Here is a 27,218-nt window from a genome sequence, read left to right as displayed (position 1 = left end):
TCTTTTTATATTCACGTCGCCTGGGTAAAGCAGGAATGCCAGAGCGGCGCCCCATGGCACTCGTACAGTGCAATACTGAACTGAAACCGAAACACAACAATGAGCTCGCGCAGAGGGCACGGAGGAAGCCAAATTTCGGCGCAGTCGCATTTTCAGCGCAGCTTAAGAAACTAGGGTCTCTAGAATTACGTATCTATGTATTTTCTATTAAAGGAACACACCACCTAATACTTACCTAGTGATGTTGCGCCTCAGATATGCGTAATGTTCGCTTTTTGATCAACCATGTACACAAGTATGAACCTAGTGAGCCGTTCACGATGGCTGGCCCTTGTGCAAGTGGTTCAACTTTGGCCGAGAGGCTGAATCGAGGGACGTGCCGACAAACAGAAAGGCAGACAGAAAGACAGACCAAAATTTCTGCGTTTAAGTTCTCTGTTTCCAATTTTGGAACGGTTGTACTCGGAACTGCTGTCCTTTTTGTCGGAGGAATTGTTCTTCCTTGGGGAAGAGGAATTTCTACGGCAGTGGTCGTGCCGCTTCCTGTCGGTAGTTAATGGACGTGTGCGGCTAGCTTTTCATCTGACCTGGTTCTTGTAGCCAGGTTATCACACAGTGAATAGTATTGCGTAAAATCTGTTTGTATTTATTATTTCTGTGTGTGCATATCCCCGTAGCCATGCAGGTTCTTGTATAAACACATTTCATGCTCAAACTGTAAATTATGTAAATTACATATACCATAAAAATATGCTGTACATAATGCTGTACATATTTGCTGGCATGTTCAGCAAGTCATCTGTACTGTGTATATACATAGTCATGTACATTGTCTATATTGTGATAAGTGTGCGCATGCTAGTTCTTAGTAGCATGCATTAGGGACACACTGTGAACTTCGACATTTCTGTTTAAACGTTTTATGTGTATTGTGTTTCGTCATTTGTGTATGTTAATGTTCTTGTTGTACGGACACTGTTTCTAAATGTTCGTAACGTCCTACGATAAAATAAACTTTTTCTAAACAGTTCCCCAAGAAAGACTATCGTCTTTAAAAAAAACTGTTGCCGTATCTCCGAAATTGGCATCCGTCACGAGGAAACTGCAGGTGTACGGTACCTGCGATAGTGAGTTCCTCTACGATTTGATGATGATGATGTTCCTGGGATGATGGCACCTACCCACTCAAGGGGATCGGCCAAGAGTCGGGCGGATCATAGTCTGAAAATTTTAACAGCTAATAGACGTTACTGTATCAATTAGAATGAAGCTTTTTTTTATTATTTGTTTTTTTAATGAATTCCAGTTTTTTATTGGACCGTGTTATATAACCTCCCAAATGGCCAAATTGTTAATGTCATTACGACAATTTAAAAATGATTAGCGGTTGATGTGTCGAAGACGATTTGATTCGCATATGAATTTCTCTACAGCACTGCATATATTCCCATCCGAGTGCCCCAGCACAGAAGCCCCAAATGATAACAGTATAGTTGAAGTAAATGGCAGATCAAGGTGCCGCAATACAATTTCGATGGTTCGTTTTCTGAGAGAGGAAAAACGTCGGCATTCCAGCAAGAAATGTTTGATTGTTTCTGCCTCATTGCAAAAGGAACATGTAGGAGAGATCGCAAGACCAGCTCTGTGCATGTATAAATTAAGAGTTGGGATCCTACAGCGCAATCTTGTCATTGCTACTTCTATCTGCCTTGTTTTACACCATTTTCTGCTCCAAGGGAACTGAAGGTGTTGAAAATCTGGTGATGAAGCGAGACTAGGAGTAAGCAATGATAAAGCGTGCGCTCTAAATCTGGCCGCAGCGACGAACGCCGTAACTGGAAGTAGATCAAGGACTGGGCCTGCAAGGGAAGCCTTTGCCAATGTGTCCGCAACTTCATTCAATACTATTCCTTTATGCCCCGGAACCCAAACTAACCGCAGGTTTCGCAAATGCTGTGGACCAAGTGCGCGCAATAATCTTAGAGTATGGGATTCAGCTGGGGTTGTTAAAGCAGAACACAATGATAATGAATCGGTTACTATAGCCACTGAAGTTATGGAGACGGGAAGTTTACGCAGGGTCAAAATGACAGCTAAGAATTCAGCCAAAAATATTGGTGTATGATCAGGCAGTCTTACAGAAAAGGACCAGTCTAGTTGTGTGGAAAAAATTCCAACACCGGCCTTTTCCTCACACTGCGAAACATCAGTTGCTATCACACCAGTCGTGCTAATCTGATTTAAGTGATCTTGAAAGAGTCCATTGAGTACATTCCAAGGAAGTAACTTCGCGTTGTTAGGGAATATATCATCATACGTTATCGCCAATGAACTCAGTCTATTATTCATTACCATTACATCTTTAAGGTTTATCTTTAATGGGTCCAATTGCCGCTGTGTAAGAATCACCTGTGGGGTGTGGAACCGAGGCCACGAGACATTAAAAAACAGTTCTGGCTGGCTTATAAATACATATTGGTCTCGTCTTATCGGCGATTCATAGAGCCTTAAGAATGCTTGAACTGTCAATATTTTGAATCGAGTGCTCAAAGATGGGATTCGGGATTCCTTATACAGTGAAACCTCGGTGATACGATCACAGCTCATACGAATTTCGGGGTGACACGAACTTTTCGTTGGTCCCGGCCAAGGCCCATTGGCCTGCAATGTAATGGAGCACAGCTGTTGCGAACCGATTTTCATCCAGCGACGTTTGATACGAACGTATGCTACCGCCCAGGTACGAAGAGGTGCTGTCCGCCTGTCGCGGAAGACGCGCCAAGCACGTGCGAGCGCGGGAACGCAAGCGTGGGCATGCGCGCTGCACCGCCAAATCGTCAGAATCACGGTGTAAGAAAAACACTTTTCTTACGGTCAGAATAAACCTTCAGAGACGCGTCACGGCCTCCGAGATAATGTGCGCGAATCTTTGAGGCTCTTATGTGCCTACGTGTGCCTTCGCGTTTAGATTACAGAGGACATTAGCGCCATGCTTTTTTTTTCTAACGCGTCGACGCGGCCTGCTGTCGCTGTACTGTGTTTACACGTGCCTGCCTCGGGCATCAGACATCCTACGAAAGGTGGACGAGGACCGAAAGAAGGCGAGTACGGTCTTGGCGAAGGAGTCAGGCCTCACAACGTCAACATGCGCGACCGTTGAGGTCGCACTTGCGCGGCACGGCCGTAAATCTCCCAAAATCATCCCCAACACCTCCGCGATAACAATATCATAACACAGGACCGTGGTTCTGTAATTTTCTGGCCTTGATCCATCGCGTCAAAGCGCTTCTTTTGTTACTTTCGCTGCAGTACTCCGGTGTCATGCAAAAAAGCATACTAAAATTTGGAAGGGGCTACTGCTGTCACGGGTCACAACGCACCTGGTTCATTAATTAAATACGCGCGTACGGGCCGTATATTTACGAGTGCTGCTATGATTGCCGACATCTAAAAACTTAACTGACAATCATTCAGGGTTCTTCCTGACGTTGCTGCGGCCCTGAAAAACAATAAATGAAAATGTACGCCAGCCCTCTTTTGTCGCATGCAAATTTTCCATGTTTTCTGGTGATACGAATTTCGAATGATACGAATATTTTTGGTGGTCCCGTGAGATTCGTATCACCGAGGTTTCACTGTATAGAACTGCATTTGCTACAAATTTTGGTAACCCAAGGCACCAGCGAAGTGCTTGGCGTTCAAGCAAAACTAGCGGACTTAACTTCCACGCTGGTGCGCCGGAGAATAAGGCACATCCAAACTCCAGTATAGGGCGTATATACATACGGCAGATCATTATCAATGTGTCTCTGCGCATGCCCCATCGATGATTGCTAATCCTTCTGAGTATTCCCATCGCACGTGATGCTTTAGTCGCCGTATGTTCAATATGCATACGCCAGTTAAGCTTTCCATCATAAATAATTGGCCAGTTGCCCATGCCTGCCCAGTGCGAAATGAACTGAAGCGTACGAATGCCCTCTACCGACGATGCAGAAAACAAATGGGAAGCAGTACGCTTGGTATGGGCGCTTCTTTGAAATATTTTGTGTTGCAGGACTACAAGCGATCTGCTGGACAACGTGTAAGGTCCATATCAGGAATTGAGAATTTTAGAAAAATTCTTACTTCGCGAAAATTGAATTCCTAACCCGCGTTTCCATGATCGCGTTATTGTCCTTTCGTTGGGCTGTTCTAAACTGACAATCGCTCTAAAGAACATGAAAGACGCCATGCCGATTCAGCCCGAAAACAGCGTTCCGGGGACGGCCCCTGCCTAAAATAAAACTGAACGCTTATGTTAGGAGGCGTCATTGCCCAATAAGAAAGAAAGAAAGAAAGAAAGAAAGAAAGAAAGAAAGAAAGAAAGAAAGAAAGAAAGAAAGAAAGAAAGAAAGAAAGAAAGAAAGAAAGAAAGAAAGAAAGAAAGAAAGAAAGAAAGAAAGAAAGAAAGAAAGAAAGAAAGAAAGAAAGAAAGATTTATTTATAAAGACTTCTTTCCTGTGTCGTTGAATTCATATACCATTGTGAATATAACGGTGGATCTCCTTTGGGTTTTCCGGTAGTGCTCGTTCTTTGAAGATGTGCTTATTCCATTTTGACTCACGTATCGCTCAGCAGTGAGGGTGAAGCTTCGCTGCCTCTGATGGAGAACCCTGCGCGCGCCTACGATTACGCACCCCTCTTCGATATCGGCCGCCATAGCGCAGCTCGCATTAGTTCTTGTCAGGGCTGTGGCGGTGGTTGTGCAATACGTGGACAAGCTGTGTCGCTGTTTCTCTGATATCCTGCATAGTTCCATGTGGACGCGATAGTTGGCAAAGAAGAAAAGAAAAGCCCGGGTTCACGATCCACTCGGCAAGAGCGAAGAAGAAGAAGCTGCTTTGCGCGAACGTTGACGCTTTGACGCCTGCTAGCTAGAGGACTCCGCTGCACGATGAGCTCGCCAAATGTCGTGACGAGATACACCAAGGAGAAGAAAGAGCGCGAGAAGAAGAGGAGCACAATGGCGGCACAGCGTAAGCCATCTCTTCTTACCCGCATGGATGCCCGATAGGAATGGTATTGACTTTGAGCCAAATGAATGACAAGAAATGGTACCATTTGTGAATAACCAGAGTGCACTCAAAACACGAGGACACAACACAGGGTTTACGCTTGCTTTCCTCCTTGAGTTTTCAGTGCTCTGTGGTTATGCTCAGCTTTCTATCCTCCTCATCGAATGCTAAGCGTGAGAAAGCAGTCGCCAATTATGACGCTTATACACGTTGTTTCAGGTAACTATAGCACCAGGTATCACACACACAGACACACACACAGATATATATATATATATATATATATATATATATATATATATATATATATATATATATATATATATATATATATATATATATATATATATATATATATATATATATATATATAGGCGTGATCTGAGCCATACAGAGCACGTCAGGATATTTCTTCCAGCCAGCCAAGCTCGGTAATTAAAAAAGATTGGTGAATGAACTTTTTAAATACTAAATCTATAGCGAAAAATCTTCAATACAAAAGTTAGAGCGCTTGCTTAGAAACATCGGATTTTTCCACCTATTGTAAGATAACTCCCCTGATAAATTTTTCCAGCTTTTCTTTAAAGCGCGCGAATTAAAAAAAAATACCAGGTGACTGCCGCCTAACGCGCGACGCTTTTAGTGGCCTCACATGTAAGTTGAACGAATTATCAAAGGCTGCAAGAAAACTTGCTGTTGGGCTATAGTTGGTGCATGTTTACAAGAAAATTCGACGACGCAAACCACCGACGCTCTTTCCTTTCGCCTTTTCTTCTCGGTGGTATGCGTCGTCGAATTTTCTTGTATTAAAGGATGCTCCGCGCACAGCTGAGGCTTTCCTTTCTTGCCCCATCTTTTCAGCGCTGTTTTTTACACTCGTAATTATGTATGCTCGTGCGTGCGTTTTTATGCGTGCGCATATATGCTCACGAAAAATTGAAACATTTCGGGGGCGGGGGGGGGGGTCGAACCTCTCCAGACAACCCCTTCCCCTGGCTACGCCAATGGGCCATAGGTCATAAAATAAAAATGAAGAGAAACCAGGCAAGTCGCTGTATGTGCATCGTCTGTCTTATTTGCCTCACTGTGTTTATACATAACCCTTCCGTGGTCATCGTTTCACAACCGGCTTCTAACGTACCACGTACCGTAATTTAACAGCTAGGGGTCACGTGACCTGAGGAGAAACGTCACGTCATTGGTGGAGCGGCACATCCCTATCGACCATGGCTCTGGCAGCAGTAATGCTGGCAAAATAGTGGGAACCACGAAGCGGCTATGATGGCACCCCAGCGACACGCACCAACCACTTGTTGGCTTTTGAGAGTAGGCTTCGGTTCCACGGCGCAGACGGAAATAGCACACGCTCCAACAGTGCGGCTTAACCCATGCGCGCTCGCACATTCGCCCACGCGATGCACGTGACCGAGGCGATCGCGCCTATCAGAGTGCTCAGAGATTGGCGGCTACAAGAAAGCCGAGAAGCCACGACAAATTTCGGGAAATAGAAACAAAAAACGTTCGCTCTAAAGGGACGCTAAAGAGATCTAAAACCGATCTAAAACCGATATTAGTGAACTGCTCTTTCAAGATGCCAAAATCGCCACGCTTGCCGCGAGAAGACGATTGCTAGGCGAGAAAACGCGCAAGAAAAATTTAGAAAAATGCAGGTGGCGACAATACCTTCGAGATCCCGTACCAATCGCCGTGATGTCATAGGTTTTCGCGGTGCCTACTAGAGCCTACGTAGTTCCTAACTGGTAAATATGAAGTAAATTGTCCTCTGAGGGGGCCAATGCTTAGCATACCAAATTCCAGGATATTTCATTGAATTAATGTCGCCAAAATATGAAAAAAAGAAACACTTTGAAGTCCTTGACGTCACGTGCGGAGGTTTCGGCGTGAAAATTAAAAATTATTTTTGACCTTGATTTTTTGTTTATTAATAAAGCTATGGTGGTGAAATTAATGACATTAGAGCTTTCAGAGTATACTTTATCAGTTTAAAACTGATTCATCGTTTCAATTTAGTGTCCCTTTAAAACACAATGTTGTTATGACGGTTCTTAAAATAAATGGCAACCAGATTTGAATAAAATACACCTATTCATCATATGTCCTATGACAAACTTCGGCTGATTTTTTTTTCTTTTGCAGCACCTGCGCACCAAGAAGAAACAGGTGATATTATTCAAACGCCTTCGTACATTACAGGAGTCATACACTCACAAAAAGAGATGAGTCTCGTGACGTCCAGGAGAGCGAAAGCCAAGGGAGTGAAGCATGACTATGCTCAGTATATGATGGTAATCAATGCAGATCTAGTGAGTAGTGAGTTAATGAAATGTTAGTGGAAGTTGAATTATCGAACGTTCATTAGAGAAAATTAATTAGTCAACGCTAATTTGTTAAAAGGGTCATGAAGCGCCCCTTGGGCTGGTTGAAGAAACACATCCTGCGGAAAGCTGACACGGCTATGAACTGCTCTGCCAAATATTACAGTCGTGCGCGCCGCGTAATGGCCACAAGCGGAGCGCGAAGTTGCCGTTTCCCCAGGCACCCTCTATTCAAACAGAGGCCGGTTCTCACTCTCGTCGGTGGGCGGGGCGTCTGTCCGTTTACGTCGCGGATCTGTCAGTTTACGGCAAGAGACATAGCATGCTTATTGGCCGATAGCCGACGTAAATCGAGAGCGGCGTTCGGATCAGATGCGCTTCTTGCCGCGGGGTGCCGCCACTTGCCGGCGCCGCACTCCTCAGTACACGGTAGCCGCACTCGCGCAAGCGAATCACAGCGGGAGAGCGATCGCGTTTCATGACGCGCGCTGACGCAACTTCTTTCCCCCGTGCCATTCGTCCCTGTCTAGCTTCCAGTGCGCTCATCGGCACGAGAAAAGAGAGGAAGCGCTGGGAGCGTGCGCCAAACCCCCGTAACTCCGCTGATTCTTGACGGATTCGAGAAATTTTTGCGGCAATCGATTCGGGAGGCGCAGTACACTCCGGTACTGAGGTCATTAGATCATTACTTGGAAAAGTGGTTCATGACCCCTTTAACGTTGGACGTCGATAAGTGCACTCTAAAATACCACACAAAATGGCTTTCGCCTTCGAGTCGCCTTAGGCGAATCTGTAATGAGTTTTATTTACGGATGCTGCAGGTCTTTTCCATGAAGGACTTGGTTACACAAAGCGTGCGTAAACAGTAAATTAAAACATAACTTCGGGAAATGTACGAAAAAATATGAACCCGAGATCATAATGACGTGCACATCATTCGAACTGTTACTGATCTTTCGTAACATTTCTCAATCACTTTTAATACAATATTTGTGACTAGTTCTTATACATAAAACAAAACATTTTCAGTATCGAAATTCGGGATGTAAAACTGAAAACAAACATAGTGACACATTTTTCAAACGCCGAAAAACATTATGTAAAGTTACATCTAATGCTGAAAATACTACATTGCAAAAAGCATTTGAATAGCTTGTAATGTTTCTTGCGCAGCATCACCCAGCAGTGAAACACGTAAGCATGTATTACCTTCTGCATATTATTTTGCCCAGAGGTGGGCGCCTGGCTGACGCCAATGCTGGTGAATGACATTTTAATCGAACGTTACGTAGCAATATTAAGAGAAGGGAGCTGATTTAGACAGATCACGTGATACTTAAAAACAGATAAGTGATGCTTCATCGGTGTGAATTTCAAGAGAAGAGTGAAAACAGTCAACGAAGGCAGATTTTTATTTTACGAGATGAGATTAGGGAACTTGCAGATGTACAGTGTGCTCGGCTAACGCTGGACACTAATGTTTGCAAACGCGGAATGTGCCTTCGCCTTCCGGTTTGCCTTTAAACGTTATCAGATATGCGCAAAACAATAGGACACCTTGGACATCAACAAAATGATTAATAGAATGATAAATCGACCCATAAATCAGTTAACACAAATTGTCGTCTGTGGTCAGTAAAGCTGGTATAACGAGAAAAACTGCTAAAAGCTGCGACTTGGCTAAGCGCGGGTTCATACGGTATAATTGGGCAATGCGCGACAGTGGTAAACTGCACAGGCACGCTTGCATGAATGAAATCACGATGCATCGCAATACTTTTACTGCAACGGCGCGTAATGTTTCTCTGCCTTCGTCGCATTACTGGATCAAGTAAAGTTTTGATGATGCTTCGAGAGTCTTTAACAGCGAAATTTTTATTTGTGACTTTTTTACTGCAATTTGTAGATTGTGTCTGGTAATCCCGAAACCCAATCGTAAATGATCTAACGTGTCGTATAATTAATGCCAGCGTCGTTAATTGCGACGAATTTTGCATCACTTCGAAATGCCCGCCTAAAACCATAAGAAACTAGCGCCCCACAGCGGCGGAGCGCCTAAGACCACGTGCACTCAAGCTTTGGTGTGGTTGAAAAAATTGGCCGCGTATCTGCGTGCTTCGCTGCAAATGTCGTGTAAAGACGATAGAAGAGGCGCTGTGTGAGATATGGACGCCATCTGGCAATACGTCGGGAAACATGAGTGCTGTGTTGCGTGCTGGTAGTCCCGGCGCAGCAGCAGGCGAAGACCTTTGCAGAGAAACGTCCGCACTCAACGAGTACTCTCCACACACTCTTTTATTTACACGTCGCCTGGGTAAAACAGGAACGCCAGAGCGGCGCCCACAACCGGCAGCCTGAAGGCCGCCCACAACGCTGCTTTTTCATTTTTAAAATATTTTTTTTCACCTTCTTGGCCTTCTCAAAACTAAAGTTTTTCAACACCAACCCATGGCATTCGTACAGTGCAATACAGAACCGAAACCGAAACACAACAATGAGCTCGTGCGAAGGGCACGGATGAAGGCAAATTTCAGCGCAGTCGCATTTTCAGCTTTGTTGAAACAGCGCTCACTAGACGACGACGAAGTAAAAGAAGGCACAGGACACGCAGCGCCTGTCCTGTGCCTTCTTTTACTTCGTCGTCGTCTAGTGAGCGCTGTTTCAACAAAGATGAACGTATACCAACTCGCTCAAGCTTCCATTCTTATGCATTTTCAGCGCAGCTTAAGAAACTAGGGTCCTTAAAATTACGTATGTATGCATTTTCTATTAAAGGAACACGCCACCTAATACTTACCTAGCGATGTTGCACCTCAGATATGCATGATATTTACTTTTTGATCGACAACGTTCACAAGTATGAACAGCCGTACCAGTTCAAGACGGCTGGCCCTTGGGCAAGTGGTTCAACTTTGGCCGAGTGGCTGAATCGAGGGACGTGCCGACAAACAGAAAGACAGACAGACAGAAAGACAGACCAAAATTTCTGCGTTTAAGTTCCCGAAGAAAGACTATCGTCTTTAAAAGCGTAGTTTTCAAATCGGGGCCCCGCGCACGGTAAGAATGGAACGGTGTGGGTGCTTCGCGATGTTAAGCGCGTGCCTCCCCCTCCCCTCCCCCCAGGAAAAGAAAGCATTTCTGGAGCAGCCCAACAACAGAGCGAGAGCGGTGACGAACAATTGTCCTTGTCGGGTTAGGGTGCCCATCGTGGTATTGTGCGCGCCCCGCAAACTTCTCTGACGTCGACAATACTCGCTTTACTCGTGGAACGTCACACGGGGCCTCGGTCTACGTCATACCAGTGGCGATGTCCCGAGGTGCTGCCAACTCAGATGAGCACTCACGCTTACCTTAAAACCAAATTAAGATACCTTAAAGCTAACGTCCGGCACTAATAATACGTCAGAAGTGCCCATGTATACAGGGCAATTAAACAACACAAACGTACTGAGGTTTCAATTTTGGCGTCAGGGGTCCTTTTATATTCTCCTGGAACTATTGCGCGTTAGGTGCTCTCACTAACTGCCACGCCTGTTTACTTGCGTCAAGGTTATTTTAATTGCGGAGAAAAGCAAAGGCAGGGAGAAGTACATTCTCAAGTTCTTGGCCAGGTAAGAAACGCTTTCATTTTGACAGCGAAGTCAAAAATCAAGGTGATGTAGAACACAGACATGACACAGCAGTCTTAGGCAGACAGGAATGCTCCGAATGACACACAATACATCGCGCATAACGCAGTCGCATAGAATGTGTGCACTGTACAGGCAAACATGGTTTTTGAATACTTACTAATATTGCAGCGACTTCAGGATTCACGCCACGTAAGTATATAATGCGGAATGCATTGCAATATCTACAATCTTTTCTGCAATATTTCAGACGTTGACTGGATCGCTGAGGGACAGAAAATATCACACAAGTCGTACACTGCAAAGAAGTATAATATACGTTCTTCGTGTGGGAAAATGTTTTTTTTTTTTAAATCGGATGTTGACAGAACGCTTTACGAACCGAGCGGTGATCTAATTGAGCAACGGTGAAGAGGAACCCGGGAGAAACTACTTTACGCACGGAGCGCCTTTAAACGCATTTATCAACAAAAGTTGGTTAAATTTATTCCCAGCACTGAATTTACATTAGTCCTTTAGTACGCTGACAATACTTCTGCATACTACCATTTGCCACGTTAGTGAAATTGAAATTTTCACGTTTTGCCGAATACTTCATAAAACCAGGTTTCGTGAAGGGCTGCAACTTTAAAAAAAAAAAAAAAAAGACATAGTGCTGCTTGCCTAGCTGCTTCTTTACAAGTTGCGATGTTTTGTTTCTTCTAGCACACGAATCCTAGACTACAGGGCCAGCCAGTGTAAATTTTTAGATAGTTCAGTTATGTGGTAGGCAATGACAATAAATATTACTTACGTACAATTTGTCGCGTCGTGTTTCCGTCGGGCACCAATGCTCAACCACGAGAAATCCGCTGAGGAGCAAAGTCATTTGCCTGAGGGACCTACACACAATGGTGAGAAAAAGCGTCTTTAATGGTGATAATTCGCGCAAATGCATGTCAACGCGTACGTGACACTAAACAGAGGCACTTGACGAATTCAACCTTCATTTTCACTCGATTGCTGAAGAAACATTGGTGATTAGTTGAGAAAAATGAAGACTAAAATTTCCTTTACTGAGTTCATTTGCAAACCTTCGACCCAAATATGTCGGCATGCCATGATTTTCAACACACTGACTTCTATTTGAACGAAAGAAGGGGAATTTTTTCGAGGGGGCACGTTTTCTTTGTTACACACAAACAAGTTAAGCGAACAGGGTGTGTCCAGATAAGATCGAACACGAGGTCCCGGTCACCATTCCCGATATTGATGAAATTTACTGTAGGCCTAGGCATTACACCCAGAACAATGGTTTCGCAGTTAGTTTTGCGAAAAAAAAAATTTGTTCGCCTGAAAAAAAAAATACAGATTTTGGCCGCAAAAAACGCTTTTCCGCCAATTTCGCGATTCCTGAATTTTGAGCGCACCTAGGGAAAAAACGGTGCACTTCTTCCTCATAATATTTATTCCCCTTAAAGAACAAGTGAAATACAATCTTATGAGTCTATTATTTTCCTTGCTTGTCGAAGCACTTTTGACGAAAAAAATCACAAACTTGGCAAATTGCACAAAATACCTGTATTTCAGGAATTTATTGCTGCAAGCAAGTTAAAGTGAGGATGATAAAAATCGGTACATATTAACTTTGATACTTTCGCTTTCTTGTAAAATAATTTGCGGGGTTTTATCGCGTTGCGTTTTACTCGATAAGTGGGCTGAAATGTAAGTGATTTACCAAAAACGCCGAACTTTGAAAATGATTTTCTCAAAAAGACCATTTTTATTTTTTTTAAAAATTCCTCTGATTGAAGTCAAGGACGTCGTCTACCATTCTGCAGAAAAAAACGTTGCATAATTTTGGTTGCTAACATGTTATAGTGCGTCAAATGTGACCATGCCAGCCTAGCGTCCACGTCGTTCGTTATGTGCTGAAACTCGGATATAAATTGCTAAAAATACTTGTACGTGACATAATCACAAATCAAAAGCTCCACACCAACAAATGCACAGCCAGGTGTCATGGTTCAGCAAGCTTTGTTTTGCGATCAGCCGCTTGACAAACCCGCAGCAGCGGCCGCTCGATGCTGCGGGCACTCACATTACATGAATGCCGCTTCGACTGCGGATGAGCTCCGCTTGCGCGCCAAACTACGCTCAAAGGACAAACGAGAGAAGGAATGCACCACTGTGAAATTTAAAGGCCGTTAAGTGCCAACAAATGTCATAATATGCAACGAAAACTCTGCCGGCAATTTCCCAGGGAGCGCCTTCAATACAGCACGCATGTATTTTTCCCCCCTGCTGTTATGCCCGAAGCCGCAAAATATCGTGATAAACGCTCGACTTGCGTTGAATATTCTATCTGCGGACGCACAACAATACAGTATTGTAAAAGCGGTTCTTTAATGAAGCAAAGGACTTGAACACACTTCTTTTACAGCCGGCTGACACAAGTGTTCTGGCACGAGATGAACAACTGCAATTTGAGTTGTTCGACCATCGGAAGCACGTATGACAGCTTTCTTCAGATGTCAATGGCTTTCTTTTGTGTCGTATGTTGATCATAGAATGAACCTAATTATCTGTAGGCCATCAGAAGAGAGAAAGCAAAACATGAGCGCACTACTGCAGGCGCTCACTGGGAAATTGCCGGCAGAGTTTTCGTTGGAGACTATGACATTTGTTAGCACTTAACAGCCTTTAACTCTCAGAGTGATGCATTCCTTCTCTAGTTTGTCCTCTGAGCGTAGTTTGACGCACAAGCGGAGCTCATCCGCAGTCGAAGCGGCACTCATGTAATGTGAGTGCCCGCAGCATCGAGCGGCCGCTGCTGCGGGTTTGTCAAGCGGCTGATCGCAAAACAAAGCTTGCTGAACCATGACACCTGGCTGCGCATTTGTTGGTGTGGAGCTTCTGATTTGTGATTATGTCACGTATAAGTATTTTTAGCAATTTATGTCCGAGTTTCAGCACATAACGAACGACGCGGACGCTAGGCTGGCATGGTCACATTTGACGCACTATAACTTGTTAGCAACCAAAATAATGCAACGTTTTTTTTCTGCAAAATGGTAGACGACGTCCTTGACTTCAATCAGAGGGACTTTTAAAAAAATTAAAAATGGCCTTTTTGAGAAAATTATTTTCAAAGTTCGGCGTTTTTGGTAAGTCACTTACATTTCAGCCCACTTATGGAGTAAAACGCAACGCGATAAAACCACACAAATTATTTTACAAGAAAGCGAAAGTATCAAAGTTAATATGTACCGATTTTTATTATCCTCACTTTAACTTGCTTGCAGCAATAAATTCCTGAAACACAGGTATTTTGTGCGATTTGCCAAGTTTGTCATTTTTTTCTTCAAAAGTGCTTCGACAAGCAAGGGAAATAATAGACTCATAAGATTGTATTTCACTTGTTCTTTAAGGGGTATTCGGACGGGGGAGAAATACTCGGGGGATAAAGGCCGAGCCTAGTGACGTCAGCTCGTGAGGAGAAGTCTCCCCAAATGCCCCCCACTCACACGGACGAGGCAAACGGAGGGGGAGACCAGTGTTACTAGACTACTCTGGTTGCTTGCACCACCCGTTTGACGAGCTGCTCACGACGAGCTGCAGACGACCATGTAGCTATAGACTGTACACCCGCTGCCGCTCTTTGCAGGAGCAAGTGCAACAATGTGGCCAAACAAGAGCTCGAAATTTCGCTATATCCCCCACCGCCGGGGGATTGTTTGTCCTTTCGGGGAAAAGGTCCCCGTCTCCCCCGAGGAGGCGCGGGGGGGTCACGCCCACTCGCTAATCCGTGACGTCGCGGTTACGTGATCCGCAATCCCCTCGTCTCCCCCGAACATTTCTCCCCCGTCTGAATACCCCTTTAAGGGGAATAAATATTGTGACGAAGAAGTGCACCGTTTTTTCCCTAGGTGCGCTCAAAATTCAGAAATCGCGAAATTGGCGGAAAAGCGTTTTTTGCGGCCAAAATCTGTATATTTTTTTTCAGCGAACAAAATTTTTTTCGCGAAACTAACTGCGAAACCATTGTTCTGGGTGTAATGCCTAGGCCTACAGTAAATTTCATCAATATCGGGAATGGTGACCGGGACCTCATGTTCGATCTTATCTGACACACCCAACAAACAAATCAAAGAAAGCTTAGATGCCATTAATTGTCTTTAACTGTAGTGTAGTAGTTAAGACGTAAATTGAAATGAATTAAAGTAAATCACCCTTTCCGTCGGTGGGATCCGAACCCACAGCCTTCGAAGGACACGTTCGATGCTCTATTAATTGAGCTACGACGGAAGGCGCTTCCCCGTCTACATTGTTGTGTATTTCCGTAAATGTAATTGGAGTGTTAGTCAGCGCCGCTCATAGCCAAGCCGGCGAATGCGGAACACTTCCAAAGTGGACGAATTTGGAACACTCGTTCACTTTAATTCATTTCAATTTACGTCTTACAAACAACACTACAGTTAAAAGTGAACAGTTAATGACCCCTAAGCTTTCTTTGGCTTAATCGTCTGTTGGATTCATTTGATTGACTTCTATTTGAGCCATTTCCACGCGAGATGAGTTCCCGAAATTTGCGTGGCCGTCTGCTCTTGTTCTTTTAGAATGTTGACAATCTGGGAAGAAACACGAGGAGGACTGGTTAATTAAATGGCTTAATCAGCTCGGTGACACGGTTAGGTTTGCGCATCATCGGGTGCCACGTAGTTTGATCACCTAATAAAAGGTCTACGAAAGTGCTAAGTCATAGTAAACTATATCAAACTCTACAGGCCGCAGCACGACACCCCCAACCCCCGAATTAGCTAATAAGGACAGCTCCAAAAGCGTTCCGAGGGATGGCGTCATGGAAGTTGCTAATGACGCAGCCAAGCATGCAGCCGAGCACGCAGCCAATGCTAAAGCTAAGTATGTAGCCAAGGATGTGGCCAAGGAGGTAGTTCACGATGCAATCAAGAGCGACACCGCTCCTACGACAGACAAGAACACCCCCGTTCGGCAGGATCCAGAAACCAAGCCGCAAGGTACGTATGTTTTCTGATTGATTGCTTGATGGAATTATTGATTGATTGATTGATTGATTGATTGATTGATTGATTGACAATGATTAATAACACAAGCGCGTCTAGGCCACATCAGCAGAGCGCCATAAAATTTTCTATTTATCCTTGACCAGGTTAAAAAGAACAAAAAAACGATGATTTCATACTGCAGTGGGTCAATAAAGGTAAAATAGGTGGCCATGGTGAAGTGATGGGTATACAAGGCAATGACTGACGTGAAAAATGCAAACAAAAATGACGTGTGAATACAAAATGGCAGGCAGCCTCATATTTGCACTAGCTTGGCAGGTGTTACGAGGCTGGAACCACTACATTTTAGTCACTGCTGACCCACGTCTCAACGCGCAGTACTCGACTGCAAATTAGGTTGAAAAAATATGTACTTAAAATAATTGATATCGAAGAATTGAAAAAGTGGAACGCTCTTTTGTACGAAAACACAGCGCTTCGGACTGTTCCGTCGAATGTTCAGTGGTGGATTGTCGAGATTGCGTATAGAGCTGTAGAGGCGCTTTCGCAGGATGCTGTAGTATTCTTAAACGAGTGCCCGCACTGAAACTCTTTTGGGCGTGCCCAGGAACTAAAGAATAAGTGTCATTGCACAACTACCCACCGCGGAAGCTTAGGGCATAAGATATCCCGGAGGTGGGGCATTATCTGCTAAGCTAGCACAGTGCATGGCTGAAAAAACCTTTCAGCACATATCACGGCTAAAACATATTGTGATCACCATGTAGACGTTTGTGATCCACTGGTCCTTATGAACACCTCCAAATAGAACGCTCTTGTTGTCTTTTCTTTCCTCATCTCTTTAATAATTGTGACTCTTGGCCATATTTCCCACACCTATTTGCCCACTCAACTGTAGGGTAACGAACCAGATACTCACATTCGATTATCCTTCCTCGCATTTCACCCGCCTACCACTCTAACCGCTTCAAAGCGCTTCATTTATTATCACTACGGGTGAGAAACAGCGCTAAAAAGACGGGACAAGAAAGGACACTAGACGACGGCGCTGACTAACAACCAAATGTGCTTTATTCCTTCAGTCAGCATAAATATACTTCACCACTAACGTAATGAAAAAACAGAAAACTCAGCCTGCGCAGAGGCAGTAAGGCGATCAACGAGACAAGAATTCTATCTCCTTCGGAAGGAGGGAAATCGAGGGGAAGCTTACACATGCCTCGCCGCTATTGTAGATGTGATAAGCTTCTGAAATGAGGCGCGCGCGCTCGTCATGGTATTTTGACAAGAAAGTGGCATTGTTAAAAGATGGATGGCAACCGCAACTGTTACAGTGAAGAGATAACTGACTATCTGTAGCTTGTTTTTGTACCTTGTTCAAATGCTCGCGCATGCGGTCATTAGCGCACCGCCCCGTTTGCCCGACATAGTAACGCCCGCAAGAAAGTGGAATCTTGTATACAACTTCTTGACAACATTCAACAAACTTCTGCCTGTGCTTCTTAGTGCATCTTCTTTTCTTCTCTTCTTCTCGGTTGACTTGCTGGCACAGGCTACCAAGCTTATTTTGGGCAGAAAACAACAGCCTAACGCCTGCCCTGCTGACAACTTTCTTGAGATTGTGCGCGACTTTGTGCACGTACGGAATAACCGCAACAGTTTGCTTCGAGTTTTTCTCGGATTGCACAGCCGCTGAGCGCTTGTTTTTAAAGCCTGCTACGAGGCTTTCGGCAATGTTAGTCAAAAGCGTTGCTGGAAAACCTGCGAGCTTCAGGCGTGCTACTTGTGAAAGAAAACTTGCTTCAACTTGGTGGTCACAGGACCTGTCTAGCGCCGCCTTCATGCAAGCTCTTGCAATTCCGCGTTTAACAATCTTCGAGTGCGCAGATGAAAAAGGGAGAAGGCTCTTTTGAGATCTGGGCGCATAACTCCAACATAAATGACTATTTGAGAACGAGAGTTCCAAGTCTAAGAAGCGCAGTTTGCTGTCTGAGGGATGCTCAGTGGTAAGTTCAAAAGAACTTAATTCCGTGAGGAACACAAAGTCGCGCACAATCTCAAGAAAGTTGTCAGCAGGGCAGGCGTTAGGCTGTTGTTTTCTGCCCAGAATAAGCTTGGTAGCCTGTGCCAGCAAGTCAACCGAGAAGAAGAGAAGAAAAGAAGATGCACTAAGAAGCACAGGCAGAAGTTTGTTGAATGTTGTCAAGAAGTTGTATACAAGATTCCACTTTCTTGCGGGCGTTACTATGTCGGGCAAACGGGGCGGTGCGCTAATGACCGCATGCGCGAGCATTTGAACAAGGTACAAAAACAAGCTACAGATAGTCAGTTATCTCTTCACTGTAACAGTTGCGGTTGCCATCCATCTTTTAACGATGCCACTTTCTTGTCAAAATACCATGACGAGCGCGCGCGCCTCATTTCAGAAGCTTATCACATCTACAATAGCGGCGAGGCATGTGTAAGCTTCCCCTCGATTTCCCTCCTTCCGAAGGAGATAGAATTCTTGTCTCGTTGATCGCCTTACTGCCTCTGCGCAGGCTGAGTTTTCTGTTTTTTCATTACGTTAGTGGTGAAGTATATTTATGCTGACTGAAGGAATAAAGCACATTTGGTTGTTAGTCAGCGCCGTCGTCTAGTGTCCTTTCTTGTCCCGTCTTTTTAGCGCTGTTTCTCACCCGTAATCATGAACCAACCAGCCCAAATGCGTACCCTTCTACAGTTCATTTATTATCACCCCAGGAATATTTCCAGGAGGCTGTTAGTATGCCCACCTCGCAAGTAACATTCTGTATCGAACCTTTGATGTAAATAAATAAAAATAAATGAAACCTCACGCCGTGATACACCAGCTGTAATGCATAGTTACTTCGCTTTCCTGTGAAACGTTACGGCTCAGTGCACGTGTATAACCCCGTGTATACTACAGTATATTATCACCGCTGCACTATTAACGCGATAGCGTTGAAGTGCTCGTTTCGCAGAAATGCCGGCGTCGGCGTCGTTGGTTGTGAGCGAACGTTCGAGGTAGAAGAAAATAAAGAAATAATAAAAAAATCTTCCGTACGAGTGAGACCGGGGTTTCAAACCTGTGACCCCTCGCTCCGTGGCATGATGCGTTTAGCCGCTCGGCCATCACGCATACATCCTCTAGAATACTAACGGCGAGCTATTTATACACACTATTTACCGTTGGTGGTACGCACATCTCGGAGGCTCTTCAGCGACCTGACTATCACCCGCGAGATGACGCAAAAGGCCCACGGGCGCGCTTTTTTTTTCACTGTGCAGAAGAGCGCAGCCTCTCCAGCTCTGCTGCGTGCATAGCAAGCCCTTACGAAAACATCGCACGTGAGTCGCTTTTGCATTATGCTTGGATCGGGACTTAAGATGTTACCGTTGAACACTCAAATAAAAATGTTTAACACTCTAAAGGCGCGACATTTGAGGATGATCTCATCGAAAAACATTGGCAATATCCGCACTCGCTGAACTGACTTTGATGAGGTTTGTTATATTTAAAAGAATTAAGATAAAGTGACTGCTGAATTGTTTAGGTCATCACCGCAAAGGAAAGCCAGAAGATAAAAAAAAAGAGCCAAACCTGCTTATGCATCGAGCTTCTAACTCCAACGCAATGAAAACCAACAGAAAATGAAGCCAAGGAAGTCATAGGGGAGGGTAGTCTTTTACCTGTATTGTAAATATGACATAAATGTGAAGAAATTAACGTGGATAACTGCCACTTGGGCGTGTTGGTATAGGTTCATAATGAAAAAAAAGCGCAACTTGCACGGAGACTATGAAAGCGCACCGTCCTGTGGTCTTCCTTTCGTAGTCTCTGTTCAAGTTGCGCGTTTGCCATTATGAAATTAAAGTGGACGAAAAGACAACTTGCCGCGGGCAGGGACCGAACCTGCAACCTTCGGATAACGCGTCCGATGCTCTGCCAATTGAGCTGATGGCGGTCGTCCTCCCGCCCACTTTATTGGGCACGTACACCCGAGAGAGTCAGTCAGCGGCAGAGCATCGGATTCGTTATCCGAAGGTTGCAGGCTCGGTCCCCGCCAGCGACATGTCTTTTCGTCCACTTTAATTTCTTCACATTTATATCATGATTACTACAGTACAGTTAAATGACTTCTTTGGCCTCATTGTCTCTTGGTTTTAATTAGGGTTGTGTCTAAGAAAGAAAAAAAAGGACCCTCAGATTCCCCTTCTTTCGTTAACTCTAACTCAGTAATATATCGGCATAAAAACTAGTGACCTGCGCTTAATCTAACATACGAAGAGGAAAAAATATTTATAATTGTTGATTGTATTCAGAAGGATAGACTGTTGGGCGAGTTGGTAATTCATTCTGGAAACAAATAGCACGAAAAAACGTGGGACTAGTAGAAGCTGAGTAGAAGAAGTGATGTGCTTGTCCTGTTGCTTTCTTCTACTAGCCCCACGTTTTTTCGCGCTGTTTCCTGATTGATTGTATTAAAGCACGACATCATGAGATGTCAAGAAAAGTTATGATAAACAGACGACGAAGCAATGGAGATAATACAAGCCAATACGTATAATACTAGTTTAAACTGTCGTTCACTTACGTTAACTCGCGAATAAAAAAGCGGGCACATTTGTCTATAAGTGAATATGGAAATTCCCTATTGCTTAAAGGGACACTAAAGTGAACCGATGAATCGATTTAGATTGATAAATTGTACTCTAAGAACTGTAATGTCGTTCATTTCTCCATCATAGGTTCATTAATGAAGGAGAAAATCAATGTCAAAGTTTCATTTTTAAGTATCGAGCCGAAATCTCCGCGCGTGACGCCACGAATTTCAGAGCACATTTTTCGTATTTTGACGGCATTGGCTAATCGAAATTTCGTGAAACTTGGTATGTTAAGTCCATGGTCCCTTCAGAGGACAATGTAGTTCATTTTTGCCGATTGGGAGCTACGAAGGACCTAGTATAGACGCTGTCAAAATGCGTGAAGTCACGCGTTTGGTGCGGGAATTTCGAGGTGGCGTCGCCACCCGAATTTTCTTTTTGCGCGTTTTCTCGCTTTCTAAGCGTCTTCTCGCGGCAAGCGGGGTGATGTTGGAATTGTGAAAGAGCGATTTACTAGTATGAGAAAAATTGTTTGGCTCTTTAGTGTCCCTTTAATAGCCGTTTTACTCGTTAACACCGATATAAATACCGTACAATGTGTTCACATGTGAGAGGACAGCACTGAAGAAGTGACGTACAAAAATGAAGTCGAGATAAACTGAAGTTCTGCCCAGGCAATCACGCTTTGGCCATCAAATGGCCCTTGTGTCAAAAAACACAATATGTCGTCATTGCCATCAACGCTTTACATGAAAAAAAAGAGGGAAAAGAAGCTTTCACACGATAACTTGAGGTAAACAATCTTCCTTTACCTTTTGCAGCAGTTGCATTGCTTTCCATAGGAGGTAAGTGAGTTCTTTTTGACGCCTCAGGTATAAACGAAGCAATAACATGAGCTGTCCCCGAGGTTTAGAGAGCTGATGTTTTACTCGAAGCGTTGGTTTAAGTAGACGGCGTGGCGCGTAATAATCGATGGTCTACTTGAGCTATCCAATGAGGGCCAAGGGATGGAAAGCGCGGTTAAGGGGTTTTTCATTTTTAACACGAAAGTGTTTTATGCCGGGGTCCACTAAGACTTCACAGACATGTTTCCGTCGCGGATATGACGTTGCAAAATGTACGCTAACAGATGACAAAGAAAAAAGTAGAAGAAAAAGTTCCGTCGCTGGGAATCGAACCAACGACCCCTCGCTCCACAGCGCGCGGCGCTAAACGACTCGGCCACAAAGCGTGCGTTGTTCAGCACTAACGGCGAGATACACCATTTACTGCTAGCGGTACTGAGCTCGGTGGCACTGGTCTCATTATCACCATCGAGATGGCGCGAAGGGCGCCCTTTAAAGGTCGTCACCCCACTCGTTGCGATGCGCGCGTGCTTCCTACCACTACTTTGCCCTACAGGACGTGGTCACCCATGAGCGCGCGCGCTTATCTGGTGATGGGGGCGGTTTGTTCGTCTTGTGCACTCACCGCAAAGGTTGCGTTGAAGTTACAGAGCGCACGAAGGTCACTTCGCTCGCCGCAGCGGCCGCGTTTGCGAAAAGGGCGCGCTGCTCAAACACAAAAACTAACAGCTGTGACAGTTGTTAGTTCGCGCTCGTCCTGAGTATACTTGTGAGCTAGTTTCATGCGTCCTTCTTTGTGTTTGAGAGTGATATAGCTACCAAACACCAGGTGACATTGTACAAGCTCTCATATATCAATGCACAATAAACGCTCAACTACCTCTGTGAAGACGCGTTTCACTTTCGTGTTATACCGTTTGCTATGACGGAGGGATCAGCCATGTTCTTTTTAAATTTCTTAATCGATTTTGATTAAACTTGTTGAGTTTATGTATATTCGTGTGCTTATTTCAAATAATCACTTATTTTCTAGTATAGCGTGTAGTTTTTAAAATGTAAATAATTTTATCTGCCTACTTGGGAGCATTACTTTTCCTAAACTGAGGGAGTTACAAAGTAAATCAGACTATGACAATAGTTTGGAATAAAAATTGTGTGCAGTACAGCAAAAATATTTGTTCTAAACCCATTTGAACAAAAGTTCTCGTGTGTTGAACATTCGCGAGTGAGTCAACGCCAAGCTGGAATTTCGCTCACGAATCTTCGACATACCATAACTTTTGTCCAAATTAGGGCATCCATTTTTTTGTACTGCACACAGTTCTGATCCCAGACTATTGTGATATCCCGATTTACTTTTTAACTCCTTAACTTTAGGAACTTAATGCTCCGAAATAAACAGAATAAATTATTTATATTTTAAAAACTACACATTGCACTAGAAAAATAACTGCATCTTTGAAATCGGCACATAAACACATGTAACGCCAGCAATCATGTCCACAGCAACAAAATCAATCAAGAAATCTTTAAAAATCTTAGTGCCATGTCACTCCTCTAGGACGGCAGAGAACTAACTAGTTGGTACTATGAAATTATAAAGATCACAGTGATGACATGATGGAAGTTAACATAAGGCAGACAAGGCAGGGATATTTAGAGAGCACTGGAAGCGGGCATTATTCCTATAGCATATATTAATGAACAGCGGTGATTACAGTGATAGCTGCGTCGACTATGGATGGAAATTATGTCGGTTGATAAATGTTATATCGTGACACTGACGTGGAAGAGCGTTATACTGGCACAGGCGCAGCGTTCATTGTTCTTTTAATGTCACAGATAACCACTTTGATCTTAGTTCATTTCAGTTGATTCGTTGATTGATGTCTGTTCTCGATCAGATACGCGGGAGTTATTCCTTGAGCTACGTTATTTTGCAGGAAAAACTGTTGAGTTGATTACACCAGAACGTAAGTATGAAAGCGAACATGCTTGCGCACGTAAAAGAAGTCCACGTCCGCTTTTGTCTTTAAGCAGATGTTGGTGTTATGAAAAAAAAATTGATCAGGGCGTAAGATAAATATTACCAGCCTTTGATGTCGCTAGATGATGAGTGCGTCAGTGTGAGCACATTACCTCGACCAACAAATGAAATTAATGCAAGATGAGTTGCGCTTAAATCTAAAATCATTAGTTTTTCACAATGAATGAGCGTAGTGCGGGAACCCGCACTCCGTATGGTTGACCTTCAGAATTAAGGCGAAAGAATTTGTATTTAGTCAAGATGTACTTTTGGGCTAGTTGGTTCATATTCGCAGTAAAACAGCGCCGGCGAAGGCAACAGACCAGATGAGCAGGAAGACACTGCGCTTTTGGTGGTCGCCATGTACCGTATTCTTAATTCTGCCCTCAACTAAGATTACCCGAAATGGTGCAGCTCAGCCAGCATAGCCAACTTTAATAATAATAATAAGAAGAAGAAGAACAAAACTTTATTTTGAGGGAAGGGGTAGAAAATGGGGAACTGGGGAACATGTTGGTTAGGGCCCCAAGTCCAGGGCCCCACTGGCTTGCGCCGCTCGCCTAACTTGACTCAGAAGCGGTAATTACACTTCTGGGTCCGAGCTGGCAAGTTGTGCCTCCCACTGCTCCGAACTTCATACAGTGTTGTTGCCTAAAAATGAGTTTAAATACGCTGGCTTTTGGTCACACGCCCAAGAGATGTGATATAAAGTTAGCAAACCACCGCACCACGGACAAGCGTCCCGGTACAACGTGGGATATATTTTACTGAGCCGCGATAAATTTGAAAAGACCCCCGTCTGCACCTTGCGGAGATCCGTAGCGTCTTTATCTGGAGTTTAACGTCCCAAAACCACGATATGATTATGAGGGACGCCGTAGCGGAGGGCTCCGGAAATTTCGACCACCTGGGGTTCTTTTTAACGTGCACCTAAATTTAAGTACACGGGCATCAAACATTTTCGCCTCTATCGAATATGCAGCCGCCGCGGCTGGGATTCGATCCCGCGACCTTCGGGTCAGCAGTCGAGCGCCATAACCACTGGACCACCGTGGCGGGGCTTAGCCGACTTTCGACAAGCGCTATCGTCAGGGCAAGAATCAACTTCTTTATTTTGTGGGCGTTCACAAAACCTCCTTCTCATAGCCCCGAATGGGAGATGAAAATAAGCGGCTGCGTAAATCAGAATGATAGAAATCAGAGTCCGAAAGCAGATTGTTCAGTTGTGATTACGAGGAAAATGAGATGGCAATGGTTGCTTTGCCGGTCTTTCCGATGCGTATCCAAACAAAGCGAGTAACAGCGCGAACAACGGGAAAGTTTGAGTTGATAGTCAGCGCTTTGTCCGCCTCTGCCTCGTCCCGCGCCGTTTTCTTTGGACTCTAGCGTGTGTAGTTCATCCCACCCCCTTCCCCGAGACACCGGTCAAAGATCGGCTTCACGTTTGAAACCGATCTTTTGTTAAAGAATGCGCTATCTTGTTTAGACTATTCGTAAAATAATTCTAACCGAAATATTTTATTAGGAATTTTTACAGGGCCCTTAAGTCACTCCGAGTTCAAAGAAGAGAGAGTGGTTCTTTCTCGCCTTCACTGCACTTCGTACAGGCGCTATCTCCTCCTCGCCACTTATTTCTTCGTAAAACACGTGGACATTGTCAGCAGGGAGCGTTGAGGCTGTCACTATTTCGTGCTTTTTGGCTACACGCTGTTATTTCCGCTTGCGCAGTCGAAAATGCACAAAACGAAGTGAAATCAGTTGATCGCGCACGATAGTCGTGCGAGGAAAGGCAGAACTGGCGTGCGACTGCATGGCAAACAGTGTACAAGATAATTCACAGCCGATATCTTTCGTATGTAGCCCAATCGAGAGCTTACGTCCAGATGACGTCACGTGAACAGACTGCTGGCGTCACGAATTGTGCCGGAAAGACGGGAAACGCCAGGACAGAAGAATGCGCTCGTTCTCTATATTTTCAGAGGTTGTTTAGGGTCCCTTTAAGGCGTAATATTTGATGCTGACGAACAGAAAGCCTCACAAGGCATTACAGTAATTTCTTAGTGGGTGTCTAAAAGCCAAGCTTACAACAGAGGCCAATAAAATGGGACGTACGCTAACCTACGTCTCTGTCGCTGTTTCAGGCAGGAGAAGCTCCGGTGCGCACTACAGATCGGAAGGTGCGTAAATCTACACGTTTTTTTTTTTCTAGTCATCAGACTTACCACGTTCACATCTCGTTCGCCTTTTCACACGAAGAAACAGACAACGTCCTTCAAATAAACTCATCAATATCATGGTTATGTTGTGGCGTAATGCAAAAACAAAGATATATTTTACTGGCTACTCCGCCGTTGTGGAGTACTAATAGCACGAATTGTTTTTTTTTAGTGAACGTCAGTGGACGTAAACGCGGCTTATGGAAAGAGGGTACCTCAGACGTTTATGATTTGGATTTCTTTATAGGGGCACTGAAAATAAATTATTTATATTAGTAAACTAAGCTCCTACGATCCCATAAGAAGCCACTGTGACCACGAAAGTAGATTTGGTGAGGAACTGAAACGCGAAGGCTAACAACTCAGTCCTGATTTTGACCAATTCCGATCGCGTCTGCATTTTATTGTATTTTACAGATATAAATTAACTACACTGTATAAACGATGAGAGAACGCAATTAAAATTCCTGCCGTCGCACTGCATTGTATGAACTCATTCATACAACACAGTGCGAGGTCGCGACGTTTCCATTGTATGAATTGTTTCGTGATCTTATTACGAGCTGCCAGCTCGTATGAGATCACGTGTTACGTGACGCCAGCTGGCAAGAAAATGTTGCACACTCGTCGTTATGGCTGGGAGAGGCGCTGGCTAACACTCCCGGGTTTGCACAAAACACGAATATCCGAAAAAGTTAAAAGGAAAGCGACCGCCGCTGTAGCACAATTGGTAGAGTATCGGACGCGTTATCCGAGAATGTTGTAGGTTCGGATACCTGCGGCAAGTTGATTTTTCATCTACTTCCATTTATGTCATAACTACTACACTACAGTTAAAAGCTACAAATAATGTCCTCTGTGCCTTCCTTAGCTTCGTTGTCTGTTGGTTTCTTTAGACTGTATGAACACTGTGATTCAGATAACGTCTAAGCGCAAAAAATCATCCGGCAGATCCCATGCACCCTGGAATCGATGTAATGCGAAGCAGTCAGCAAGGAACTGCACACATCGCATTGTTTGTCTTCGAGGCAAATGAAGGCATTCATGGCATGTAGCTCACAATCGCATGTTTGCCATGCATGCATGCATGTATGTACAATCCGGTATATACTGTGCTAATCAAACGTATATTCTGGTATTTACAATGCGTGGCCTGTCATTTATGTTCGTCACGCACTCATGTCATGCCATACCAATTTTGTTATACATCCAGGGAACAAAATGGCCGGAAGCGCATCATGGCAGTGTCATGCAAATCATGCGGTGCATGCCATGCATGTGATGTTTTACGTCTTAGGATCTGTCATTCATGATTGTCAGTCATGACACGTCATAGCAATTGTGGCATATGTAAAGTGAATGTAACGGCCGCGAGCGCTTCAAGACCATGTCATTTAAATCATGACGTACAGCCGTCAGCACAGTTAACGGGAACGCTCCGCCGCGTGGCCTCGACCGGCTTTGACTGACCGCA

At 44.3% G+C, this 27,218-nt stretch overlaps 1 long non-coding RNA gene across 2 annotated transcripts in view; it reads right to left on the bottom strand.

Moving 5' to 3' along the window:
- LOC125759599 (uncharacterized) overlaps window positions 1-27,218 on the bottom strand; it is a 77,014-nt gene that overhangs the window by 10,020 nt on the left and 39,776 nt on the right. For both annotated transcript variants that reach the window (XR_007417227.1, XR_007417228.1), the window contains exon 2: window positions 11,816-11,903. This is a non-coding gene — a long non-coding RNA (uncharacterized LOC125759599). The remainder of the gene's footprint in view (window positions 1-11,815; window positions 11,904-27,218) is intronic.

This window comes from Rhipicephalus sanguineus, chromosome 8 (assembly GCF_013339695.2).
Source record: "Rhipicephalus sanguineus isolate Rsan-2018 chromosome 8, BIME_Rsan_1.4, whole genome shotgun sequence".
Lineage (NCBI taxonomy): Eukaryota > Metazoa > Arthropoda > Arachnida > Ixodida > Ixodidae > Rhipicephalus > Rhipicephalus sanguineus.
The sequence above is the reverse complement of the archived record's forward strand: the minus strand, read 5'-3'. Positions and strand labels throughout refer to the sequence as shown.